A 25,268-nucleotide genomic window follows, 5' to 3' on the forward strand; every position below is an offset into this window, starting at 1 on the left:
ATTTGCCCAAGTCTTTATTTGTTCCTTACCAATGTCCCTACACACCATCCCACAGCGAAGAATGGGCCCATCCTCTGGTTAGAGAAACTAACCCAGCATGACTATCATGGAATATGGGGGGGCAGGGGAGGCACCCCATAGGTTGACTGTGCTAAGAACCAGAATCTGGGCTTGAAGAAACTATATCAAAGTATTGTGGGCCAGGCACGGTGGCTCATGCCTGTAATCTCAGCATTTTGGGAGGCCCAGGTGGGAGGATCACTTGAGACTGGGAGTTTCAGACCGGCCTGAGCAACATGGCAAAATCCCATCTCTACAAAAAATACAAAAATTAGCCAGGTGTGGTGGTGCACACCTGTAGTCCCAGCTACTTGGGAGGCTGAGGTGGAAGGATCACTTGAGCCCAGGAGGCAGAGTTGCAGTGAGCATGATTGTGCCACTGCGCTCTAGCTAGGGTGACAGAGATATCCTGTCTCAAAAAAAAAAAAAAGGATTCTGTGGGGAAGGGGAGAGATTCCTTTTCTCATGTCTCTCTTAAGGTTAGGAAAGATATAAGCCTAGGGGACTAGCAAGGTATGAACCACCTGGGGCAGGGTAGTTCTGTTGGAGGGAGGGAGAGAAGGAGGAAGGCAGAGACCGAGTTCCAAGCTATGTCTCTGGAAGGGAGCCTCTGCAGGATTAGAGACCAGGCCACCACAGCTCCTGTCCCTCTCAGATTTCTTTGGCCCACCCACACCCTGGCCTGTCTCTCCCCTTTGGCCACCATCCCAGTACTTGGCTGGTGAGGGGTATACAAGAGACTGCCTCGCTTTGTGGAACGGGGCCAGGATCTCAGGTTAGAGAGGAGACAGCATGTGTTGAGTTCCCACATGGTTTCATATGAAGACTGTGTGTTAACGGGATCGGCGTGTTCTCCTGAGACCCAGCATTCCCTGAGGTATCTGCCACGTGGCGTGCAGGGAGGGAAGGCTCCAGGTTTCTCACCCTTCATCGGCAGGAACAGCTTCCTTTTTCTGTCTGACTACTGTAATAGTTTGTTTGAACAAGAGTTTTATTGCTGAAAAGACATCACAAACAAGTTTTGAAGGCCACAAATGACAGCCCCTTCCTCAGGCACTGCCTTCACCTCACTCGCCTCTTTCCCTAGGATCCAGAGGGAGGCTGAGGCCATTCAAAGCCACCCCAACACACACCCCACCCAGCACCACCCCCTGTTTATCCCCAGCCATCTGTTTGGCCTGACAACCACAGCAGAACATGAGCCGGGTGAAGCCTCTCCCATTGGCCATGGAAGCCACTGACATGCTCGTCTCGCGGCTGGGCCATCCAGTCTTGTGATGTGGCTGGATTTGGGCCCAGAAGGTTTCTTCCACTATAGATGGGGCCCTCCCTTCCCTAGGGATTCTCAGCAAAACTGTGGAGGTGGGACATGAGGGTGTCACAAGGCTGCTGGGTAGGGGGGCCAGCCTCAGGCTAGGACCAAAGGAAGTGGAGCGAGCAGCCAGCCTCTGCTCACCCTAAGTCCCGGCCCTGTTCTCCCACGCCTGCACCCACCTTTGAGGAGGCAAAAGGGAAGAAACTTGTGCTTATTTGTTTGAAGAGCAAATATATTTTTTTGAAACTGAATTACGGATGGGGATGCAGGGGTGGGAATGATGCAAGGGTCTCAGGGGAATTCAAGCAGTGGGGGAGAAAGGAGGGAAAAACCATTCTTTTCTCAGATGGAAAAAAAAAACCTGTTTCTTAAAGTTTTAAATAAAATATCTAATATTTTGTATCTCTTTTACCGTGGAGAATTTAAAACATATTCAAAAGTAGAAACAACAATATACGTTTCTCCAAAGAAGATATATAAATGGCCAACAAGTGCATAAAAATATGTTCAATGTCATTAGTCATCAGGGAAATGCAAATCAAAACCACAATGAGGTACCACTTCACACCCACTAGGATGGGTATGATATTAATAATAATAACAACAAAACAATGGAAAATAACAAATGTTGTCAAGGATGTGAAGAAGTCTGAAGCTTTTGTATATTGCCAGTGGGAATGTGAAATGATGAAACCACTATAGAAAAAAGTTTGGCAGTTCCTCAAAAAGTTAAATATGGAATTACCATATTACCCAATGCCATTTCTAAGAGTTATATACCCAAAAGAATTGAAAACAGGAACGCAAACAAATACATGGACACGTACGTTCATAGCACTGCTCACAAGAGTCAAAAGGTGGAAATAACCTAAATGTCAATCAGTTAAATGGATAAACCAATTGTGGTATATACATACAATGAGGTATTATAGAGCCGCAAAAAAATTATTAAAGTACTGGTATATGCTACAACATGGATGAACCTCAAAAACATTATGATAAGGGAAAGAAGCCTGGCAAAAAAGTCACATGTTATGTGGTTCCACGCATATGAACTATACAGAATAAATAAATCCATAGAGACAAAATACAGGCTGATGGTTGCCAAGGGATGAGGGAGGGAGAAAATGGGAATAAAATGGGTACAGGGATTTTACTTTGCAGTGATAGAAATATTTTGGAACTAACCATGGGGTAGGGGTGCTCATGTATTATTTTGAAGCAAATCCAGATATCATCTAATTTCATTTGTAAATATTTCTAAAATATTTAGTATATATCTCTAAAAGATAAGTGTTATAAAAAGGACTATAATATTATCACACCTAAAAATATTTAACAGTATAAAAAGGCAACTTTTTAGACTAGTTCTCTAAATAAGAATATAGATTGTTTTCAAATTTTAAAAATATAAAAAGTGATCAGAAAAAAGAATTTGTTCCCTGTCCCTATCCATCATCCTGGTCTCTATGCCTTCACCAAACTCACCCACAAGTAGGCAAATAGGCACTGTTTTGACTACTTTAGAGTTTATTGGCCAGCCATGTTCGTTCATACCTGTAATCTCAGCACTTTGGAAGGCCAAGGTGGGAGGATCACTTGAGCCCAGGAGTTCAAGACCAGTCTGGGCAACATAGTGAGATCCCATCTCTATAAACAATTTAAAACTTATCAGGGTGTGGTGGTACATGCCTGTAACCCCAGCTACTCAGGAGGCTGAGGTGGGAGAATAGTTTGAGCCCAGGTTGGAGTGAGCCATGATCGTTGCTACTGCACTCCAGCCTGGGTGACAGAGTGAGATCCTGTCTCAAAAAATAATAATGTTTTTTAAAATAGAGTTTATTTACGCCTGTGCATATAAATATGGATGTGGGCTGTCATTTGTCCCCTTTTTCCACACAAAAATAGCATGCTGTTCACACTGTTCTGCACTTAGTATGTCTTGAGGAGCTATCCACATGAATACATAGAAAGGCGTTTAATTCTTTTTTACAACTACGCAGTATCTCATTGTATAGATGTCCTATAATTTACTTGACTGGATTATTTTTGATCTTTTGCTATCACCAGCAGAGTTGCAATAAGTAATTTTATACACATGTCATTTTGCAAGTCTCTAACAATATTTATGGGGTAAACTCCCAGATGGAATTGCTGGGTCAATGTCATGAGCATCTGTCATTCTGATGGGTATCGCTCTGTGGGACACAGGTCATCCTCCTCTAGAACCCAATGTTGTTGCCTGTCTTGGAGGCAGTTTGCAAGAGATGTCAGAAAGCTTAGAACATGCCTAACTTGAGACCAAATGATTCCACTTCTAGGAGTTATCCTAAATACGATTTTTAAAATTTATTAATTAATTTTTAAATAAAAAATAGAGACAGGGTTTTGCTATGTTGACCAGGTTGGTCTCAAGCTCCTGACCTCAAGCAATCCTCTTGCCTTGGCCTCCCAAAGTGCTGGGATTACAGGCCTGAGCCACCACGCCCAGCCAAGAAGTTATTAATCAGGTTTTCAAAGACTAAGCTACAAGATTGGACATCCTTGTGCCATTCATAGGTAAAACAAAAAAGGAGGAAGAAAGGGAGGGACAGAGGGAAGGAAAGAAAAAGAAAATCAGAAAAATGGCTGAGAAGAAGACTGGTTGAGTAACTTACAGTATATGCAAATACTGGAATGCTAATAGTCATGAAAAATTATGTTAGGAAAATAAATTTATTATTGTTTATTTGTTGTAAAGGGAGAAAAAGGAGGCCACAAAATAGTATGTTCAGACTGGTCCCATTTTTAAAAAATAATAATATGTATGCTTCTAAATGTTCTCTCTGCATCACTTTGAACAACTGTAAAATGAGGACAATAGTATTTAGCCTACTGAGTTGTTGTGAGGATTAAATGAGTTTCAATGTCTAAGATGCTTAGAACAATCTCTGGCACAAAGGAAGCTCCATGTCACAGTTAGCTAAAATTAGTGTTATTATTATTATTATTTTAATAATTGTATTGCAGTTACAGAGGAAAACGGTCTGGCAGGCAATACAATAAAATTTTAACCACCTTAGCAGGATTTAGAATTATTGGTTATTGTTTCTTTAAGATTTTTGCTTTTCTATATTTTCCTTTTTTTTTAAATTTTATAATGAACATGTGGTATTTCTGTAATATATATCATAAAGTGCCACAAAAGGAATGGAGTGGGGGACAAGAATGGAGTTCAAGGTTGTCATGGACATTTGCACCCAGCAGTCCGAGGGGATGATGTGGAAAGGAGAGGCAGGATGCTTTTTTGGTTTTGCCAGCTCAGCCTTGGGCAGGGCCAACCCTACACCCTGGGAAGAAGGCAACTCCCTTAAAAGGGTGAATGGAAGATCTGGAGAAGGCTCTCCCTGCCCACATGCACATAGGAGCTTTTAACAGGGACCTTAACAATTAGAGAGATGAAAAGGGGTTCGAAAAAGGTGCAAAGAACACTCAATAGGCTGTGAGGGTCCTGGGATGGGGGCCCTAACTCATTCACTGCAGTGCTCCCAGTGCCTGGCCTGAAACAAAGCTGAAATTCAGTCAATGTTTCCTGAATGAACAAGTGAATCCAGACTCTGCTGTGTGACCTTGGGAAAGTTCTTTTACCTTCCTGAATCTGTTTCCTCATCCATCAAATGGGGATATTAGTGATCTTGTAGAGACTGCTGTGAGGATGAAAAGAAATCCTAATGTAGATTATACAGCATCTAGCTACAATCAGGTATGTGGTAGGTGCTCAAGCATTTGTTGATTGAATGAATGAAAGGAGCCTGGGCAACATAGCAAAAACTCTGTCTCTACAAATAAAAATTAAAACATTAGCCAGTCATGGTGGCAGGGACCTGTAGTCCCAGCTACTCAGGAGGCTAAGGTGAGAGGACCTTAGCCTGCAGTGAGCCATGACCATGCCACTGCACTCTAGCCTAAGTGACAGAGTGAGACCCCATCTCAAAATAAAAATTTAATTCAATTTAAAAATAAAAGAAAATAAAAAATAAATGAAAGGAAACAATGACATTTATAGGAACTTATTCACTCTAAAGTGTAAATATATACGTATGTATGTGGTGTATATATGAGATATCTCTGATATATATATATATCAATCAGACTGTGTGCTAAGTACTGTATTAGGCACTATACATGCATTATCTGGTGCAATCTCCATTTTCACATTTACAGAAATTGAGACTTAGTGAGATTAAGTGACTCACCCAAGGTCACACAGCAAGCAGATGGCACAGACAGGATTTAACTCAACATATGACTCAAAAGTCCTTGCTGAAAGAGCCCAGGATGTCAAAATGGACAGAGGCATGAGGAGGGAAGAGGGTCAGAGATAAGCTCCCCACTCTGTGCACACTGCTGAATTACCCATCAGGTAGACCTGGTGTGTGCTCAAAACACTGGGAAAGCAGCCCCAGCTCCCTTCCATTTCCCCAAAATTGGAAAATAATTTATTTTTGATATTTCAAAGAAAAACATGGAGATCATCTTATGATTAAAATCAAGGCCTTATTGGGGTTTCTCTAAATTTATTTTAAGCTTTGTGTTTTCAGTTTGCACTTCGTATGGGCAGGAAGGATCAGAATACTCATGTCTCAGGACCTTAGGGCTTAATTGCCCCGGGGCTTAAGGCCTCTAGACCTTATCCAGCAAGGTGAGGCTAGGTCTCCAGAGTCTGAGCGGGAGGCAGCATGGACACCCACCTGGCCCCTTCTTCCCCTGGGGCTCACGTGGCAGTGTGAGGGGTATTTCTTAGGGCAGTGGCCTTGGCTCCCCTGACCCGTGGCTTCTCACAGTCTGCCTTTCAGACAAGGCGCTCACTGTCCAAGCATGTTCCAAGCCACCGGCTCAAGTCCCAGCCAGCCCAGGCCTGTTGCAATGAGTCAGCCTTTCACTGGGGAAAAACGTGGTGACTGGCCTCCAAGTCATTTTTTCCAACTTGGCCCTTGTCCTGGGCTGGGTTTGGGGAGACCTTCATTTTTCCCTTTGGGATTCGGCTGCCTATGAGGTATTCCCAAGGGTCCCTAGGAAGCAAGGGTGCTGGAATTCCTTTGCGGCAGGTTGAGTTGCTGCAATTCAGCCAAATGAGGGTCCCTCAAGGTGCCCACCTGGTCTCTCTCCACCTCTCCCTGCTCATATAAGCAAAAGTAAAGGCCACAGAGGGTAAGTTCTTATGGCCCTTACAGTTGTGCCCAATCATGGGGAGGGGGATGAGGAGAGGACTTATAAAGTCAAGTCCACCCTTGGCATCTTTCACAGGCCGTGCTAGCACAGCAACCTCAGGTACCTGGAGCTTGAGGCACACTTGGCCTCTTATCAACTAGTGGTGCCTTCCTGAAAGATGATGCTCCCTTGGGCCCCTTGAATTTTAAAGCAAGCACCATTACCTTCGGTGAACCCTCCTGCCCCCAGCTATACGCCAGGGTTCCGGTTTCAGAGCTGTTCACCTTACCATCCCTTCTGACTCACCTCTGGCTTCCCAGGGCTTTGTGAGGCCTCCCCTCCATGGCCAGGCTGATATAGATTCTCCCTAGGGTGACCAGGTGGGAGGGAGGAAGAGGCAATGACCATTAGTCAAAGGGTGGTGAGGGTGTGTGAGGGCAGGGGTTTAGCCCTCATGGATCCCACAGTAAATTCATTCTCTCTGGAGGAAACACTAACCTCACTACTTCTGAGGCCCTTACTTAGAACCTCCTATTCATTTTTGCAATTAGCAAAGATTAACCTCTCAATAATTCATTCATTCAGGGCACAGTTATTTACTGGTACCTTTACATGCCAGGTACTGGGCTTTGGGGCTACAATGGTGCACAGAAGAGTCATGCTCCTGTCTTTCTGAAGCTGATAGTCTGAGAGGGACACAGATAGTAACCTGGTAATTACACAGATAGATACCAGCAATCCAGTATCAATATGCAGGAAGAGCACAGAAGAGCAGACAACAGTGCCTGGAGTGGTCTGGGGTGTTCAGGGAAGGTTTGCCTGAGATAGATGGGTAAGTGGGCATTGTCTCGTTGAGATGGGGGAAAAAACATTGGGGTCCTAACCCCGAGCACCTAGATAGTGACCTTATTTGGAAATAGGGTTTTTACGGAGATAATCAAGTTAACATGAGGTCATTAGGGTAGGCCCTAATCTTGACTGGTATTCTTATCAGAAGGGGAACTGTGAACACAGAGACAGACGTGTGCACAGGAAGAATGTCATGTGAAGATGAAGGCAGACATCAGGGTGACGTTGGCTGCTACAAGCCATGGAATGCCGAAGATAGCGAGCAAACACCAGGAGCTAGGAGAGAAGCTTGGAACTGATGCTCCCTCACAGCCTCAAAGGAACCAAATCTGCTGACACCCTGATTTTGAATTTTTAGCTTCCAGAACTTGAGATCATACATTTCTGTTGTTTAATCCACCCCAATTGTGGTCTTTTGTCAAGGTAGCCCTAGCAGACAAACTCAGTGTTCCAGGCAGAGGGAACTGCACATGCAAAAGCCCTGGAAGTGAGGGGAGGGGAGGTGGGTTTGAGAAAAGAGGCCACCCTGGCTGGAATGCAGAGTCAAAAATTCCTTTATCCAGACTGACAGGGAAGCAGATCAGTGTGGGCACCTCAGGTGACTATTAAAATAGCAATAAAAATAACCACCTTGAAGATGTGTAGAGTGTACCAGATAAGCCTGGGGAGGCAGGAAGTGACTAGAGCTGGGCAGGGGCTTCCCTGTAGGGGTAGAAGTGGAGCCTTTAACCTCAAGAGAGAGGAGAAGCTAGCAGGGTACACAGGCGACCTAGAGCCTCGTTTGAGCTGTGTGACTTTGGGAAAATGGCTGTCTGTCTCTGTGCCTTAGTTCTTCAATCTCTCCCCTTATCTGGGACATTCTGTGACCATGTGACTAGCAGTGTGTTCTGTGTTGCTGTCTCCTGTGTGGTGAGCCAGTGCGAAGGAAGAGAAAAGAATGAAAATAGCATTGGACACATTGGATCTTATGGAGCTTATAGTCTAATTGGGGAGATGACATTCATTCGGGCCACTGCACAATGAAAGTGCTAAGTGTGTGAAGTGGACAATGTCAGACATTCTGAAGGGCTAAATTGGTGGCTTCCCTCATCGGGGGTCTCGAAGTCTGGTGGGACCCCAGATACAATTTCTAGGGTGTACATCTCCACCCACCCCACCACTCCATAATTAATAGGTCTGGGGATGGGTGGGGGTTAACACGTGACCCAAGCTGGGCCAATCAGGATCTTTCCCTGGATGTTTTAGTCAGGAGCTAAGAAAGAAAATGCAGTTTCTCTCTTGGTGGCTCTGTTTGCTGCTACATAGAGAGGGCTGACGTGAGGGAATGGAGCTGACAGGCTGACCCAGAGAGAGACAAGAGGGAAGGAGAGAGAGAGAGAGAGGGAGGGAGGGAAGGAAGGTGGGAGGGGAGAGGGAGAGAGAGAGAAAGAAAGAGAGAAAGAGAGAGAGAGTAGGAGCGAGCCCCTTGGCTTCCCTGGCCCTGCTGCCTCTCTGCCTTTCCCCTGGGCTTACTGGAGATACCCTACCTGCACATTCTTCACCCTGCATTTATCAGTTTCCCCTAGGCTAGCTGGAGAGGAGTTTCTGTCACCTACAGTCCTAGGAGTTCTGATTCACACAGGGATCCCCTGTGTCAACCTCAGCCACTGTTTATGAGTGAGGTGATGAGACCCTGCTCTTGGCCCTAGTGTGTGCTATTGTGTCAGGGACCAAGAAGCTGTCCCTGCCCTCTTAGGAAACCCTTCATGGAGCCAAAGGCCATCTTCACTCTTTACACTACAGGAGGCGCTTAAGTCTTCACCATGCCTCTGTGAGCCTGGCCACGTTTGTTTCACTTTGCAAACCCTGCAAGTCAGGAATTAAATCTCCCCTACCCCAGTCTTACAGTTGAGGAAACTGAGGCTCAGAGGAGGAGAAATGCCTTTGTATCTAAGTGGCAGAGCCTTTTTTGGGCCTCACGGTCCTTAAGATGGTACACATGAAACAGCAGCCCAAGCCCTGATCAGGGAAAAAGTAACCATCCTTCATTCATGAATTCACCAGTGAACGTTTCCCTACAAAAAAAGAAGAGACATTACCAAAGGTTTGTGCAGAGCCCGAAGTGTGAATTCAGGAAGGCAAGCACAACCTTTTATCTCTATAAGCCCAGTAATCACTATACACACAAGGTCAGGCATAAGTTAGGTGCTTAAGAGATGTTTGCTGAAAAAGAATAAGAGCAACGTCTTAGTTACTGAGTGAGTACTATGTGCCAGGCACTATTTTAAGTGATTCATGGGTATTCATTTAGGTAACCCTCACCCAGCCTTGTAACGTTGGTACTATTATGCCTGATTGATTGATTGATTGATTGATTTAGACAGGGTCTCACTCTGTCACCCAGGCTGGAGTGCAGTGGCATGATCATAGCTCACTGCAGCCTCAGACTCCTGGGCTCAAGCAATCCTCTCACCTCAGCCTCCTGAGTGACTGGAACTGCCTGGCTAATTTTTTATTTCCTATTTTTTGTAGAGACAGGATTCAGTATGTTACCAGGACTGGTCTCAAATTACTGGGCTCAAGTGATCATCTCACCTCGCCCTCCCGAAGTGCTGGGATTATAGGCATGAACCACTGCCTCCAGACTATTATGCCCATTTTAGAGATGAGAGGGCTACAGCAGAGTAACCTCTCTGAGCTCACACAGCTAGTAAATGTCAGAGGAACCTCCAGCCTTCTGGCCTCAAGTGCACTCCTGACCTTAGACTGTATTGCCTATCTTCATATGATTGAATGAATGAATGAAAGTACATCTGCTAGCTACAGGAATACACATACACATACATTTCAGGAGAGCTTTCATTGGAGAGAGCTACAGGGTTGTGAAGCCTGGAGAAATTTCAGCTCCAGAAAATTCTCCAAGGAAGTGGGATGCCATGAGCCTTAAATCTGTGTGGGACTTTTGAATGTGAAAAGAGATATGCACATTTAGTTCTGGAATCTCCATATACTCAAATCAACATAATAATTGCTTTGAGAGCTTTCTCTGAATGAATTGAGAGCTTTCCCTGTGCCCCACACCCTGCCTACTTATCTTTGAATCTTCCTGCCCTCTCTGTGTTAGGGTGTCAAAGGCCTGTCTAATCACTCTCCTAAACCACTCTCCCCTCATCTCCTGCAGTCCACAGGAAGGTCAGCCTCGTGGGGTGTTCTTTGCAAAGCCACAGAATCTTCCCTTGATAATGACCAAGTTTCCAAGGCAAAAATCGACACATGCTTATGGCATCCACAGGCCCAAAGAGTTGAAGCCAGAGAGACTTTCAAAAGTCCAAGATCTGAGTTGGCCAAGATCCAGCTTGGAACAGAGCCAAGGATGCAGGTGGACAGGCCTCGGGGCAGATGACAAAGCTGGGGGAATTCTCTTTACTTGCTTTTGCTGGAGGGCTAGATTTCACTATCTCCACTGAAGATCTTGAGAGCACCCATTTCACCCTGGGGCAGGGACGGGCTGCATGTTAGCTTTGAGGCCAGGCCAACCACAAGACAAGAAAAGACACATCCCAACTTCAAAGGGCTACCGAAGACCAGGGCAGCTGAGCAGAGCTTCATGCCCCCCAAGTGAATCTAGCTGCATCAGGCTCAGGCAGGTGCAGGGTAAGATAGAGCGCTGCCTGCAGGCTCAAGGGGAATCTTAATTGCAATGGGAGATTAGATTGGTATTTATTTTCCATCCATCTTCATCTTTTAGGAGAACAAATTCTGGGAACTTTTGGGGGAGTCCTAGGGATAAAAGTCCTTGAGGGAGAAAAATGGCCCATAAAAATGCATCCTCACTCCTAGACGTATTATTTTTTATATAAAAATTTCTTTCTTTATCAAAGAGAGATGAGGTCAAGCTGGTCTCCAGTTCCTGGGCTCAAGCAGTCCTCCTGCCTCAGCCTTCCGAAGTGTTGGGATTACAGGTGTGAGCTGCTGCACCCTGCCCCTAGACACATTAGAACTTTAGTAAGTTTGGAGCATTTTATTTGCTGCTGGAATTATGCTAAGCACTTCATATACATGACCTTGTTTAATCCTCAGGATACCCTAGTATAGAGATGATGACTCTCCTTATTATATGTCCCAAGGAAACAGAGGCTCAGAGACCTTCTCAATGTCGCACAGCTAATAAGTGTCAGTCGGGAGTCAAACCCAGGCCTGACTTCAAGTTCCTCGCCCTTAACCACAGGACTATGTTAGGTCCTTTTTAGGCACACATGTTCACTAAAACCTAGATGTTTTGCTTGCATCTGTTTATCCAGGAAACATGTATTAAGTACCTACTATGTGACAGGCCCTGTTTTAGATGCTGGGGATATAGTAGGGCATAAATAAATCAGACAAAAACCCCTGCTTTCAGTGAAATCAAAATAACTTTAAAAGGCAAAAGATTATCGTCTCCCATCATATAGCTGAAGCAACTGAGGTAGGTATTCCTTTTCGTCTGCTTACCCCTCAGATTCATTTATTCACGTGTTTTGTTGTTATTGTTGCTCAGCAAATATTCCTTGATAACTTACTAGGAGTCAGGTGCTGTTCCAGGTGCTGAGGTCCCAGTGGGGATCCAAATAGATGTGGTCCCTGCCCTTGTGGAATTAGCGGTATCTTCAGATTGTTCCTGTGTGTCTTCCTAACCTATAGCTGCTACTCAGGGCACATGAACAAGCAGTACTGACTTGTGTCCCCAGGAAGCTGATGCTGTTCCTCAGACAGGCCCAAAGCCAAAGGGGCAAGTCCAGCGGTATGCAAAACCACCAAGTCAGCACAAGTATTTGGGATCATAGGTGCCCTTTGCTCTCCCCATATAGTGATCCCTGCCCCAAGCTGTGTTAGAATGCACTCTGGGGTAAATGTTAGTAGACTCTGTGGGGAGTGGTGGTTCACACCTGCAATCCCAGTACTTTGGGAGGCTGAGGTGGGAGGATCAAGTGAGCCCAGGATGTCAAGGCTGCAGTGAGCCATGATCGTGCCACTGCACATGCAGCTTGGGTGACAAAGTGAGACCCCCATCTCTAAAAAGGTCAGTGTCTCTGGGTGTTAATTAGTTGTGTGACTTTGAGCCAGTGAAGCTCTCCACGCTTCACTTTCCTCACCCATAAAATGGAAATTGAAGCACTTTTCTTGTTTGAATATTTCCAAGAATGAGATGAATTCAAATGAAATAATGGCTATGTGAATATTTAATTTCCTGAACCGTAGATATTATTTCAGTGTCTTCCAGGTCTTCATTTCCTATTACCACCGTGCCTCAAAACGGCTCTTATAAACTCATTCACAAAAAAGTATAAGTAACTGACGATATTTCAAGTCTTGCCTTTCCTAGGCCTAAAGACTTTCTTTTTTTTTTTTTTTTTTTGAGACGGAGTCTCGCTCTGTCGCCCAGGCTGGAGTGCTGTGGCCGGATCTCGGCTCACTGCAAGCTCCGCCTCCCGGGTTCACGCCATTCTCCTGCCTCAGCCTCCCGAGCAGCTGGGACTACAGGCGCCCACCACCTCGCTCGGCTAATTTTTTGTATTTTTTAGTAGAGACGGGGTTTCACCGTGTTAGCCAGGATGGTCTCGATCTCCTGACCTCGTGATCCACCCGTCTCGGCCTCCCAAAGTGAAGACTTTCTTATAAGAAAAAAAAAAACCTGTGGAAGAGAACTTTGGATTCTGGCCAAATAGAGTAACAGGTACCAGATTTACCCTCCCATCTGAAACAATTAAAAAGTATCTTAACTCTGTCCTAGACAAAGTTCAATGGCTTTTAGAAGAGTACAGACATCTCCAATGTCCAACAAGATAAAGTTCCCAATGTCTACCATCTAATCAAAAGAATTCCCAGTGGAAGTGCCTTGGACTGGAATATGAGCTCCCTGAGGCCAGAGATTTTTATCTGTTTCATTCTCTGCTGTATCTTCAGTTCCTAGAAGAGTGTCTGGCACATAGTAGGCATGCAATAATGATTCGTTGGATAATGAATGAATGAATCGGGGTGTCAGACATCAGTGAGGATAACGGGGGGTGCTAATCTGTGCAGGGGTCTCTCCCAAAACCCCAGAAATCACCTGGCACTTAAGGCCTGCCTAACTGATAAATTCCTCAAGTCAGCCCAAGCATGGCAGCTCAAGCATGGAGGATGAGACCCTCTAAAGAGTGACAGCCTTTAGGGGAGGGACACATCTACACGCCCTGTCACGAGCCCTGTCATCACCTCAGGAGGAAAAGGAAAGCTTGTTACTCATTGATAACCATCACTGCGAACGACTCCTCCACACGGCACCCCTCCCCTCCCCACCCCCTACCTTCCAGCCCTGGCCTGTTTACTGGAAGATGCGACCCTGTTTTTTACATCCTGAGCGATGACAGATTTCATCACTGGCTTAAGGCAAGACAGAGAAGCTGGGTGTCAGGCCCTGGTGATAAGTCATGTCAGATTTTGGGTGGTTGTGGTAGTGGTGGTGGGGGCAACTGTAGCCGTTACCACACAGGTTTATGCCTCGATCTGCTCATTCATTTGTTAATCCTTTTATTGCGTACATATTAATTTGGGTCAGGCCTTGTGCGTGGGGGCTCCAGACACAAGACAAAAATGACAAAAATGAAAATGACGGTGATTAAAACGAATTGCAAAAGCCACCATTTTCTGAATGATTCCTTCAGAAGGCAACATGCTGGTGTGGCTAGAAATGTCATTCTGAGCAAGACACCCAGGTTCCTAGTCTTAGCTCTGCTTTTTCATAGCAGTGTGACTCTGGGCAAGGTACCTAACCTCTCTGAGCCTCCATGTTCTCATCTCTAAAATGGGGCAGTTGTGATTAAATGAGTTAACCCAGTTAAAGCGTGTAGAACACTATTCACTATTTCTTTGCTTGAAATCATATTAAATACTTTACAGCCTCAGTCAGAAGAGGGGAATTGTATCATGGTTAAGAGCTCTGAGTTGGAACTTGGACACCCACTTACTGTGTGACTTTGAGCAGGTAACTTACCTTCTCTGAACCTCAGTTGCCTCATCTGGGAAGTGATGCAAAGTAAATTCCACAAGGGTAGGGAATTCTGTTTTGTGCACTCCTATCTCTACAGTGCCTTAAACAGCACATGGCCAATAGTAGATGCTAATGCAGTAACTAGGACCAGTTATATAATTTGTGGGATACAGTGCAAATGAAAATGCAGGGCCCTTGTTTTAAAAATTATTAAGAATTTTGGGTCAGGTGTGGTGGCTCATGCCTGTAATCCTAGCACTTTGGGAGGCCGAGGCAGGCGGATCACAAGGTCAGGAGTTCGAGACCAGCCTGGCCAACATGGTGAAACCCCGTCTCTACTAAAAATACAAAAATTAGCTGGGTGTGGTGGCAGGCACCTGTAGTCCCAGCTACTTGGGAGGCTAGGGCAGGAGAATTGCTTGAACCCAGGAGGCAGAGGTTGCAGTGAGCCAAGATATGCCACCGTACTCCAGCCTGGGCAACAGAGTGAGACTCCATCTCAAAAAAAAAAAAAAAAAATTATTAAGAATTTTGTCTGGGCTCAGTGACTCACACCTGTAATCCCAGTACTTTGGCAGGTGGATCATCTGAGGTTGGGAGTTTGAGACCAGCCTGACCAACATGGAGAAACCCCATCTCTACTAAAAATACAAAATTAGCTGGGCGTGGTGGCACATGCCTGTAATCTCAGTTACTCGAGAGGCTGAGGCAGGAGAATCGCTTGAACCCGGGAGGTGGGGGTTGTGGTGAGTCGAGATCGTGCCATTGCACTCTAGCCTGGGCAACAAGAGCTAACCTCTGTCTCAAAAAAAAAAAAAAAAAAAAGAAGAAGAATTTCAAGACAGCATTGGTGGAGAAGTAAACCAAGTGTGGGGCCCTTCTAAGTGTGGGGTGGCCCTCTGTGACTGCATAGGCCACATGCCCATGAAGCTGGCTCTGATCACAATACTTCCCAATATTGTTGTTATGAGGAGAAAGGGAAAGTGAGTTAAAGTGTATAGGGCAAGTGGCACATACCTGGCCCAGAGTAGACTCTCAATGCTAACTGATATTACTCTTATCATATTTAATGTTCACTGACAGCCCTGTGACAACAGATAGGTGTTATCCCACCTCACAGGTGAGGGATTAAATGACTTGCTCAGGCTGGGCACAGTGACTCATGCTTGTAATCTCAGCACTTTAGGAGGCAGAGGTAGGAGGATTGCTTGACCCCAGAAGTTCGAGACCAGCCTGGGCAATATAGCAAGACCCCACCTCTACCAAATCAAACCAAACAAAATAAAACCCAACTTGCTCACTGCCCTAGTGTTTACGGGAGGTAGAGGCAGGATTTGAACCCAGGTCAGCTGATGTGTGAGAGAAGGGTGGGTGGAGGAAGGGGGAAGGCCCAGAAGCCTCGCAGGCAGCTGGTAGGGAGGTGTTTGGGGTTTGGACAGCTGCTCCCTCCTCTAGGGCTGGCTGTCCCATCAGCCGGGGGTTGTTTCTGTTGCTCAGTGGGGAATCTGCAGGCCTGGACAGGCTCTGAGCCGGGAAACAGGAGTGGCCCTGGCTGTCCTATGACACACTGCGAGTGGAGGGGGGCTGTGGCCAGCGGGGACGTAGGGGAGTCAGATCCGCTGAAGCCCAGCTCAGAGTCAGGACTGGGGCCAAAGGGGCAGAGCCTGGGCTGGCCGTGGAGGTCCGAAGTGAGGGATTAAAATCCAGAGTGGCCACCTCTGCCACTGACAGCCTCAGCTCTTCCCGTGGCCCCAAAGGCTGGTGTGTCCCTGTCCCACGGGTTTCCTCATCTCCCTCCCTCCCATGTGCCTCCCTGCTCACCTCAGTCCCACTGGCCTCCCTGAACCTCCTGAAAACCAACCAAGTTCTCTCCCCACACAAGGCCTTTGCTGTTGGTTTGCCTCTGCTGTAAACAACCTTTCCTGGCTCCTTCACACTTACCAAATCCTAGCTCCAGTGTCACCTCCTTTAAAAAGCCTTTCCTTGGCTGGGCATAGTGGCGCATGACTACAATCTCAGCACTTCGGGAAGCCAAGGTAGGAGGATCACTTGAGCCCAGGAGTTTGAGACCAGCCTGGGAAACAGAGAGAGACCCCATCTCTACAAAAAATAAAGATTTTTAAAAAGCCTTCCCTTCTCTTCCTTTCTAAAGCACTGCCATATTCTCACTTCTTCCATATCCCCCTGCAATGCCTGTTTTCCATTCCAATCTGTGATTCCCATTCCCTTCCTTATTGACTTGCTATATGTTCACCATCTGACTCCCTTCAGTAGAACACACACAGATGAACCCTGAGGGCAAGGGCCATGTTCAGGGCTCCATTCCTCTCATCTAGAGCAGTGGCTGCCACACAGCCAGGACTCCATGCATACTTACTGAATCAGTGGGCTAATGAATAGCCAGCCGTACCATGTTGGAAAAATGACTTGTGGTCTTTGAATCTGTTTCCCCATCTCTAAAATGAGATTGGGATTCCCACCTCTGTCACCCACGCTGGCAAATGGCATGATCTTAGCTCCCTGAAACCTCCGCTTCCCAGGTTCAAGAAATTCTCGTGCCTCAACCTCCCAAGTAGCTGGGATTACAGGCACCCACCACCATGTCCAGTTAATTTTTCTATTTTTAGTAGAGATGGGGTTTCGCCATGTTGGCCAGGCTGGTCTTGAACTCCTGACCTCAAGTGACCCGCCTGCCTTGGCCTCCCAAAGGGCTTGGATTACAGGCGTGCCTGGCCTCATGCCACTTCTTTTTTTTTTTTGAGACGGAGTCTTGCTCTGTCGCCCAGGCTGGAGTGCTGGAGTGCAGTGGCCGGATCTCGGCTCACTGCAAGCTCCGCCTCCCGGGTTCATGCCATTCTCCTGCCTCAGCCTCCTGAGTAGCTGGGACTACAGGCGCCCGCCACCTCGCCCGGCTAGTTTTTTGTATTTTTTAGTAGAGACGGGGTTTCACCGTGTTAGCCAGGATGGTCTCAATCTGCTGACCTCGTGATCCGCCCGTCTCGGCCTCCCAAAGTGCTGGGATTACAGGCTTGAGCCACCACGTCCGGCCTATCATGCCACTTCTTAAGGTAGATTACAATCATACAATCAAGCTACCATTTATTGAGGACTTACTGTGTTCCAGGCACCGTACTAGATACTTAAAACCTGGCATCTAGAAAGTGATCAGTTAATCACAATATTCCCTATGTTACTACGATTGCTACTACTAAACTCTATAGATTGGAGTCCCTGATTGAGGGACTGAACCCTTGATCCTAAAATCCCCCCCTATTTCCCCCACCCCCAGAGGCTACCCCGAGGAAGAGAGACAATCCCAGGGGCTTGAAACAAAGGGAACATGCTGGGAAAGAAAACTACTCTGAGGCAGGGTGCAGTGGCTCATGCCTGTAATCCTAGCACCTTGGGAAGCTGAGGTGGGCAGATCACTTGAGGCCAGGAGTTCGAGACCAGCCTGGGCGACATGGTGAAACCCCGACTCTACAAAAAATACAAAAATTAGTCAGGTGCAGTGGTGTGCACCTGTAGTTCCAGCTACTCAGGAGGCTGAGGCAGGAGAATCACTTGACCCCGGATAGCAGAGATTGCAGTGAGCCAAGATCATGTCATTGCACTCCAGCCTGGGTGACAGAGCGAGACCCTGTCTCAAAAAAAAAAAAAAAAAAAGAAAGAAAGAAAGAAAAAGAAAAGAAAAGAAAACTACTCTGATATTCTCAAAGGAGTTCCTTCTTTTTGGATTTCTTTATCTCTCTTGAGGATCCCATCCCACCCCACCCCCATTCAACCCCGCCTTTCCCAACCACATACCAAGAATAAACCTCACACCCTGTGTGCCTCGAGTGTCAGAGTTTCCTGCCTCTATGGTCACGGGCTGCTCGGGCTCAGAGGGATTTTCCAGCTCAGGGCAGTGCTGGTGGGACCCGAGGCAATAGGAGGAGCTGTGATGAAGACCTAGAAGGAGGAAAGCCCCGAGCAGATGCTGACAGAGAACTGGAGTGGGGCCTCACAGAGGTACCTGGAGTGCAGGCTCCCGGGAAGGGGAACCAAGCCTTGCCTCTGATTTCACCAAGTGCTCTCAGAGCAGGCCATCCGGCAGCTTGCTGCCAGCCAAATGCTACTGACCAAGGACTTCCAAACTGACCAGGCCCAGAACAAGAAATTCTGTTTAGCGTCTGGAGATCTATGGCCAGGCTGGATCCTAATGGATTCCAGTTTAGAGGGCTGTCCACTCCTCGGTGAAGTCCTATTTTCTTAGCCCTCTCTTCCCTTTGAACAGTGATCAAGGACTCTCCCAAATCCTGCTCTAATCCCTCATAGCCCCACTGACAGCCATCACAGACACCCTCCTCAGAGAGCCATTTCTGCTCCTTGGTCTTTCTCTTCTAATTTCCACTCCTGATATCTAGCTAGCTACTTCTTCTAAACATGTCAAGGGACCTAGTTTCCAGTTCTGCTCTGGCTCTTACTCAAGCTACTTTTTATTGAGGACTTACTGTGTTCCAGGCACCGTACTAGATACTTAAAACCCAGCATCTAGAAAGTGATCAGTTAATTACAATATTCCCTATGTTACTACGATTGCTACTACTAAACTCTATAGGTTGGAGTCCCTGATTGAGGGACTGAACCCTTGATCCTAAAATGCCCCCCTGTTTGCCCCACCCCCAGAGGCTACCCCGAGGAAGAGAGACAATCCCAGGGGCTTGAAACAAAGGGAACATGCTGGAAAGAAAACTACTCTGAGGCAGGGTGCAGTGGCTCATGCCTGTAATCCTAGCACCTTGGGAAGCTTCTAGTAATTCCCAGCCCTTCTCTGTGCCTCAGTTGCCCCATTTGTAAAACGGGGCCCTAAAGGGTTCCTTTCAGCTCTGACATTCTAGGATCCAAAGTATGGAGATTAAGTCACAAGAATCTCCACCAGAAGGTAGGGGATCCAGCCTGGACCACACCCCCAGGGCTTGACAGTTTCCTACCCAGCACCACTTGCCCACCTTCCTAGCTGTGTGGCCATAGCCAAGTTTCTGTTGAATGGAGAGAGGGTAAGATGTTAGGATTAAAAAGTCAAAGTGAGCCAGACGTGGTAGCTCATGTCTATAATCCCAGCATGTTGTGAAGCCAAGGTGGGTGGATTGCTTGAGGCCAGGAGTTCGAGACCAGCCTGGGCAACATGACAAAACACCATCTCTACTAAAAATATAAAAGTTAGCTGGGCATGGTGGTGGTTGCCTGTGGTCCAGCTACTCAGGAGGCTGAGGCACAAGAATCACTTGAACCTGGCAGGCAGAGGCTGCAGTGAGCAGAGATCGCACCACTGCACTTCAAGCCTGGGTGACAGAGCGAGACCCTGTCTTAAAAAAACAAAAAAAACCTCAAACTAGCCAACACAGTGCTTTCTAACCCTAGCAGGAGTGCATTAAGAGGAAGCCGTTATGAATTTAGAAGGACAAGAAGACAGAAAGTCTGAAGAAAAAACAAGAAGCCAAAAAACAATCCATTTGACAAATATTAGGAGCATCTCCTATGTGTACTGAGGTTACAACATGGATGTGGAGCTCAAGAACTCAGAACCCAAGGTGCTTAAGGTGGAGGAGACAGATTTGTCAACAAATGTTGTTACACCCTTCTGACTCTTCCCTGGCATCTGTGGCCATTGTATACAGTTGTGTAGGTTGCTGACTGCACAAGGGTGCTGGCTCAGGCATAGAGGGGCTGAAATTCAGGTCAGGTCCCTTTCCTAAGCATGGGCCTATGGGGCTGCATCTTCCCAGAGGGGCACCTTCTCCTGATTCTTACAAATGTGCTGTGTGGGCTGGCCTAGCCCCTGCAGCATCCACATTACCTTATTCTGACCCAATCAGCTCCCCAGCTACGAAAGCACTCATTTTAGGTACAATTTACTCACCCCTCCACACACACCTATTACCTCATGAGCACTCCATCATCCTTAACTTGGCCTTCAAGCTCCTTCGTGACCTGCCCCCAGCTCCTTCTCTGCCATCTCTACCATCTCCTTCCCTGTCATACTCCTCATACCACACAGTCCACACGGTGTAGTTTCACTTCCTTGAAGGAGCCATGGTCCATCTGATCTTTGCATACGCTACTTCCTCTCTCTAGAATAACCCCCTTTTCTCTGATTGGCTGGCTAATGTCTCAAATGTTCAGATCTCAATTTAAACTTGATTCTCTCCAAGAAGCCTTTGATTTTGTTTTGTTTTGAGACAGAGTGTTGCATTGCTGCCCAGGCTGGAGTGCAGTGGCGCGGTCACAGGTCACTGTATCCTCGACTTTTGCCCAAGAGACCCTCCTATCTCAGCCTCTCAAGTAGCTAGGACGATAGAAATAGGGCCATACCTTTTTTTTTTTCTCTGATAGAGGTGGGGTGTCACTGTGTTGCCAAGGCTCAAGAAGCCTTCTTTGAATCCTCTCCACTCCCTTCCTTCTCGCCCAATCAGATCACATTCCTGATGCCCTCATAGTGCCTGTACTTCTCTAAAGCATTTGTCAGAATTATAATGAAATGATTAACAGTATTAATTATTGATTATTGCCTTTCTCCTCTAGGAAATTAGAAGCTCCTGGAATATGGGGACTGTGTCTTTTATATGCTGTATATGCTATATAGGCCATCTATCTGCTATATGCTAGAATCCTAGTGCATATAGTAGGTGCTCAATAAATTATTATTGAATAAATGAATGACTATAGCTCGACATAATACAGGCCATTAGACAGGTGATTCTACTTATTTGAGGACAGGGAAGGCTGTACATATAGCTGGTGCTCAATAAATAATAATTGAATAAATAATTACTGACTAAATGAATGACTATAGCTCAATATAATACAGGCCAGTGGACAGGTGATTCCACTTGTCCGAGGACAGAGAAGGCTGTACATGGCGAGGTCTCCTTATTTCAGAGGGGTCTGGGAAGACAAGTCAAACTCCCCAGGGACTCTGGGGACAGGCAGGAGCAGCATGTGCTGAGCCTGACGGGGGCCAGTGCAGAGGGGCCACTCCCAGATGCTTGGCCATCTTGTGGAAGCCAGAGGTCTCATCTTCGCCAGTTTTCTGGGTGTCCCAGGATGTGGCTTTGCTGAGAATATTTATGAGAGATTCCCCAAGTCTCTGAACAGAGTGAGCGTGAACCACATATGGTTCCAAACTCTGTCATAAAACCACAACTTGGCTGTGGGATCCCTAATGCGCAGTCTCGACTTGGCCAGCAATCTGGGGGAAGATTGTTCTCCCGGACGCAGAGAGAGCCACTGTGGTTCAGGGAGAGCAGAACCAGGAGGCCTTAATGAATACCTTCTCGAAGCCGACCTTAAAATGCTTTCAGCTGTGGGGTGGGGCAAAGCCTGCTACCCCCATGACAGGGCATTCCCGGGCCAGTTCATTTATCTTGAATTTAGACTTATTAAATTTTAAATTTAAAAATTTTTTAATACCATGGAAATTCTCAAACACGTTCACTACAGAACAGGATAATGAATGTCACACCCAATACTCAGCCTCAAGGGCTATCAATTCACAGATAATTTTGCTTTATTTTTGCACCACCATCCCCATGGAATAGTTTAAATCAGATTCCAGGCAACATATAATGTTATTTGCAAGTGCTGTGATTGGTTACTCCCTTTTAAAACACAAGCAATCCTGTTCATTATAGGGAAAAAAAATGTTTTTGTTTTGTTTTTTGGGTTTTCTTTGAGACAGAATCTCACTCTGTCACCCTGGCTGGAATGCAGTGGCGCGATCTCAGCTCACTGCAACCTCTGCCTCCTAGGTTAAAGCGATTCTCCTGCCTCAGCCTCCCAAGTCACTGGAATTACAGTTGCCCACCACCACACCCTACTAACTTTTTGTATTTTCAGTAGAGACAGGGTTTCACTGTATTGGCCAGGCTGGTCTTGAACTCTTGACCTCAAGTGATCCACTTCGCCTCGGCCTCCCAAAGTGCTAGGATTGCAGGCATGAGCCACTGTGTCTGGCAAAAAAAAAAAAAAAAAAGTTTTTAATTAAAAAAAAATTACATATAATCCAATCACCCAGCATTGATTTAAATGGTGTGGCTCCGTCAAAAGGAATCACTCAGGTTGCATTTGCATCTTCATTTTGTCACCTGTGGTTACATGACCCTGGGCGCGGTGCCTCTCCGAGCCTCAGCTTCCTCAGGTGTAAAATGGGTGTGTGCTTGGTACGGGGTTGTTGTGGGGTGAAAGGAGTTGTTACTACTGGCTTGATGCCTGGCCCATAGAGCACAGGTGTGAACAATGACTGCTGATGGAACATCCTGCCTGATCCAAGGCCTACATGTTTGGCATTAGAGCTCACCAGAAAGTACAGCTGTTTCTTCCACAAATCAGCCCAGTTGCTCAGGAAGGAGAGCGGCCCTGTGTAGGAGGGAGCACTTCTGCTTGCCTGCGGGAGGTTAGAATCTCAAATCCTTGGGTCATCTTAAATTGCTTCTAGAAGCTGACCTCAGTGCTGGGTTCTTGACTAATCCACACCATTCAATCAGGGTGACTTTTGCCTTAGAATTCCACATCGCTTGCTCTGGAGGGAAGGGAAGAGGAAGGACTAAAAAGAAGATGTGGCCTCAACCCTCCATTTTACAGACGGAAAAACTGAAGCTCAGCTGGTGAAGGTGCTAAGATCCCAGGGCTGCTAATGGCAGAGACAGGACTGGAGGCCAGGTTCCAGCTTCAGTTTTCTCACCTGCAAATCGGTAGGTGAAAGCAAGGGAAATCCAGCTATTCTTAGAGGCTGGAAGCCCACCAGTCAGAAAGGCTAATCCTGTCGTGCTGACCAAAAAGTCACTGAGGGATTTCTTTAGTTAAGATGAAGGCAGCTTCTAAGAATCAGGGACTTGCGTTTTCTCCCAAGAGACTTTTGAAAGCAAAACTTGCAGGGACCCCCTCCTGAGAGACAGGAGGTCACAGCTGAGGTATCTGGCCAGATGCAAAGAACTTCCCTCTCTGTTCTTGTTAACACTGATAAAAAGGCTTCCTTCCTCATTCTCGGGACCAGCTTTTCACCCCTGGCCACCAGCCGACTCAGCCCCCATACCCCTCTTGTCATACTACCCTCCCACCGCCTCCACCCGCTTGCCACCCCGGACTTGACCTTGTCCTGGACTGTCCCTTCAACAAAATTCAGGGCCACCCGACTCTTCTTACCTTCGCTGGTGCCTCTTCCTCTGTCTTGCACTGGTGGGTTCATGTTTCACTTCTCCACCAGGGCAGTGGGTGGAGACCACGAGGGCTGTCCCATCACCTCATGTTTGGCAGCTGTGGTGGGCCTGGGTGGGTGGGATAAGGGTGTCTGGTTCTGGTTCTGCTGTCAGGAGAGGGCCTCTCCACCTGGCCAGCCCTGGTTTCCTCTTTTGCACCCTGGGGAGAGTCACATCTCCCTCACAGTGTTGGGAGGTGGAAACTGGTGATCATGGCTAAGGTGTATGGAGTATCTACTATGTGCCAGGGATGTGGGATTTATCTTACGTAAGCCTCCTGACAATTCTGTTTTACACGTGGGAAAACAAGCTCAGTGAGATGAAGTGGCTTGCCGGTGGCCACCACGGAGTGACAGGTGGAGGAGGCAGCATTTGAACTCGGGTAGTCAGCCCCCAGATCATGAGCACTTAACCACATCCCCACACCATCTTCCTAAAAAGTAACATCTGTACGACACCCTCGGAACTAGCAGCAACAGAAGCTGCAGACTTTTGGAAAGGGAAAGTAGCTCCTCCATTCCACCCCCACCATATTTTGATGACAACTATGGACTGGATGCTCCAGCTTTCTTATCTCACAAAGGTGGGAAGGCAATAGTCTATGCTTTCACTGGCACTCTCTCGTGTACTGATAAGGGAAGTAGCAGCTCAGACAAGTTAAGGAAGTCGAGCAGGGTCACACAGCTGGTCTGTGGCAGCAGGGAGAGTTGAATGCATGCTAACTTGTTCAGTTATTGAGCACCTGCTGCATACCAGTCTGCAGGTCAATTGCTGGGTATGCTGTGGGATCTACAACAGGTCTCCTGCCCTCTCAGGTCTTACAGCTAAAGGAAGGGTGTTGATGGTGGAAATAGTGTGTTAACAGATTTTTTTTTTTTTTGAGATGGAGTCTGGCTCTGTCACCCAGGCTGGAGTGCAGTGGCGTGATCTCGGCTCACTGTAACCTCCACCTCCTGGGTTCATGCAATTCTCCGACCTCAGCCTCCCGAGTAGCTGGGATTACAGATGTGCGCCACCACGCCAAGCTAATTTTTGTATTTTTAGTAGAGACAGGGTTTCCCCGTGTTGGTCAGGCTGATCTCAAACTCCTGGCCTCAAGTGATCCACCCGCCTCGGTCTCCCAAAGTGTTGGGATTACAGGCTTGAGCCATCGGGCCAGGCCAAGTGACAGATCGTATAGCTGGGCTGATCCTGCTCCACAGGGCTGTCTCCCTTGGGCTGTTGACATTTAAATGGCAAACACTGGGCAGCCAACTCACCATTAATTGCCAGGATGAATGGAGCCACCGCAGCTACAGGGCTCTGGCAGCTAGACCCTATGGCCACAGCAGGTCTTTTGGAGTGACTTTGAATGGCTTCCCATGCCCCTACTGTTCCTTGGTTTCTCCTGATAACACCCAGCCGCTGTCAGGCCTATGGGCAGGGAGAGGCCTCCTGGGCTGGTAGTGGCTGGGTGGGGCCCTGACTCATCACCACCCGTGAGCCTTTGTCTGAACACTTCCCCTCCAGAGCACAGGGACACCCATTCGGAAACCAAGGTGAACAAAAGGGTGGAGCCCAGTCTGGGATTTGAGACTGATTATCTATGTCACTGGGGCCCTTTTGGTCTCCAGGTTTCCTCCTTTTCCCT

General features: G+C 47.0%; 2 long non-coding RNA genes across 2 annotated transcripts; both read right to left on the reverse strand.

The window, feature by feature from the left end:
• Positions 1–445: 445 nt before the first annotated feature.
• On the reverse strand, positions 446–20,505 carry LOC117083178. The gene is made up of 3 exons (XR_004436983.1): positions 20,326–20,505; positions 6,872–6,932; positions 446–1,057 (listed from the first exon to the last, which is right to left on the reverse strand). It is a non-coding gene; the product is annotated as an uncharacterized LOC117083178 (long non-coding RNA).
• Positions 20,506–22,337: 1,832 nt separating this feature from the next.
• Positions 22,338–23,972, reverse strand: LOC117083179. The gene is made up of 3 exons (XR_004436984.1): positions 23,586–23,972; positions 22,741–23,124; positions 22,338–22,393 (listed from the first exon to the last, which is right to left on the reverse strand). It is a non-coding gene; the product is annotated as an uncharacterized LOC117083179 (long non-coding RNA).
• Positions 23,973–25,268: the final 1,296 nt, after the last annotated feature.

This window comes from Trachypithecus francoisi, unplaced genomic scaffold (genome assembly GCF_009764315.1).
Source record: "Trachypithecus francoisi isolate TF-2019V2 unplaced genomic scaffold, Tfra_2.0 Lachesis_group0, whole genome shotgun sequence".
NCBI lineage: Eukaryota > Metazoa > Chordata > Mammalia > Primates > Cercopithecidae > Trachypithecus > Trachypithecus francoisi.